Source organism: Octopus sinensis, linkage group LG2, assembly GCF_006345805.1.
Source record: "Octopus sinensis linkage group LG2, ASM634580v1, whole genome shotgun sequence".
In the NCBI taxonomy this organism is placed as follows: Eukaryota; Metazoa; Mollusca; class Cephalopoda; order Octopoda; family Octopodidae; genus Octopus; species Octopus sinensis.
Window position 1 is genome coordinate 190,796,460 of NC_042998.1, and position 2,500 is coordinate 190,798,959.

A 2,500-nucleotide genomic window follows, 5' to 3' on the forward strand; every position below is an offset into this window, starting at 1 on the left:
CCAGAACCATGTGGTTGGTAAGCAAGCTACTTACCACACAGCCACTCCTGCACCTTTTCCTTTCCATTTCCTTTCCAATTTATAAGGGCAGTAAATATGTGATTTGAAGAAAATTTGAATACTTATTTCTAGCTTGCCACACGATTAGATGGATGCCTCTTCATTGGTTTAGTCTACACGTGGCTGTACAGTGTGTTTGGTGGATGAAGATTTGCCAATGCGGAAAGGTCATTCTTTAGATGTTGTCTATAACAGCGATGAGCAGCCATTTTAGTTAGGCCTGCTGACATCTTAATTGCTTTGATAATCTTATTATTGGAATGTAATGGACGTGTGTAAAGTGAATTTAGTATTAGGTGAATTTAGGTGGCGAGTTGGCAGAATAGTTAGCACACCAGGGAAGCTGCTTAGCAGTCTTTTGCCCGTTTCTACGTTCTGGGTTCAAATTCAGCCATGGTAGATTTTTGCCTTTCATCGTTTCATGGTCGAAGAAATAAGTACTAGCTGAGTAATGGGGTCAATGTAATCGACTTGCCCCCGACCCCCGAACTTACTGGCCTTTGCCAAAATTTGAAACCGATGTTAGGTGAATTTTCCCTTGATAAACTTTTTATGACAGGAGAACTTTTTTCAAAGTCCATTGGATGTTACATAAAAAAAAATCTGTGGCGTATCATGGTTGACACATGTGTTTTAGGTTCGTCAAACTCGTATATAAATTATAGTGGCACCGCAACTACTGTGACATAACATAGATATTTGAACAGTACTGTTATGTGGAGTGAGACATATTCCTTGTGGGTGGTTAACTTGTGCAAAGTTGACACTGCCTGGCATTGAAAATTAATTCTAATCTTTAAAGTTCACTCTAAGCTACATTAATGGATGTAAGGTTATTATGAAAAACTAATAGAAATACTGTAGAAATTTTAGTTTTAAATATTATAGAGGTGAATTTTTCACGAAGAAAAACAAGTGTGGTTGTAATTATTATATTTCATCGATATACCTTTTAACCAGTTGTTAAATGTTGCTGCTGTCGTGTTCCCAGTTATGAGTGATTTTTAGTTGTAAGTTGTTTACGAGAAGAAATATCAATAGTATAAAGGCCTTTCTTTGATATATCTGCAAACTGTTGTTACGGTGGTGCTATTAAAGGAGACAAGCTGCTACACTCTTATTAGAATATGATTTCAAAGTCTGTGTTCATAGAACCAACAAAACTATAATATGAAACGGTGTGTTGATGATTTGCGTGTAAAATGTTATATCAATTAAAAGGATTTCATAACTTCATCTAATTATGTAAAACATTTTGATTATATCTTAAATTTTATTCTGTCATTAAATTTCTCTGCTGCGTAACACTTGAACACACGAATATCATGAGAAGCCAAACAATGTGATGGATTTCTAAAATACAGTGTTACCATTTTTAAAATACAGTGTTAGCATGTCTTCTATCAATAGTGTTTCAGTTTTGATCATTATGTCCTTTTTTAATAATCATGGCAATCTGGGACTAAATTATGTACTGGTCACCTTTTCTTATTCCGACATTTGTATATGATTTGAGGGAGACTCCATTGTTGCCTTTACCCGCTCAAGAAACCAAGTATCAGCCTAATTTAAGTTTATGTGTCTTTATAAGGTTCATACGTCACAATATATCGTTTGTACTTTACAATCCTAAACTATTATACGCAAAGCTATTATACAATGTCAGCATCTATATATGATCCTCTGAAACCTATATGATCCTACAAATATATTATATATATATATATATATATACACACTGTAAATCCACTGTAAAACACAAATCCAAGAGAGAAGCAAATGCATATCTCTCACAAAGTTTCGTTTCTTAGTTTAATCCGTGTCACACTAACGCACGCATACTCACACACACACGCGCATGTTTCGCGAGTATGTATGTATGTATGTATGTATGTATGTATGTATGTATGTATGTATGTATGTATGTATGTTTGTATGCATTGCTGAAAGGAATTGAAAGCATAGTACCCCACACGGACTGACTAGTTTCATCTGATTCCCTACTGATATGAAAAAAAAGTGAGTTAACATGAAGAAGTGAAACTTCAATTTAATATATACTCTATATATCTATTGGGCTCTTGTTATTATTATATGTTCATATACATACATTATACGAACATATAGATATATACTAAATTTATACAGCATTTGTTAAAACTCATCCCACTCGTGTTATCTTCCTTCTGTGTTCATTGCTTAATACATACACCTCCCCGCGCGCGTATGCGTATAATATATATGTGTGTGTGTGTTTGTAATATGTATATGTATGTATGAATGTATGTATGTGTGTGAGCACACATATATATGACCGTATAGTACATCACACAGTTTGTAACAATAAAATTGTGTTAGATTCGAGGTGAGAAACAGGTGATACAAAGCAATGATATTAAAAGTGTCACGTAACAGAGAATATTAGTTAGAGATCAAATTT

At 34.0% G+C, this 2,500-nt stretch overlaps 1 protein-coding gene across 14 annotated transcripts in view; it reads right to left on the reverse strand.

Annotated features, from left to right (window-relative positions):
* The window catches only part of LOC115230030 (innexin unc-9-like), a 593,624-nt gene that overhangs the window by 49,993 nt on the left and 541,131 nt on the right, over positions 1 to 2,500 (reverse strand). The window lies entirely within an intron of this gene.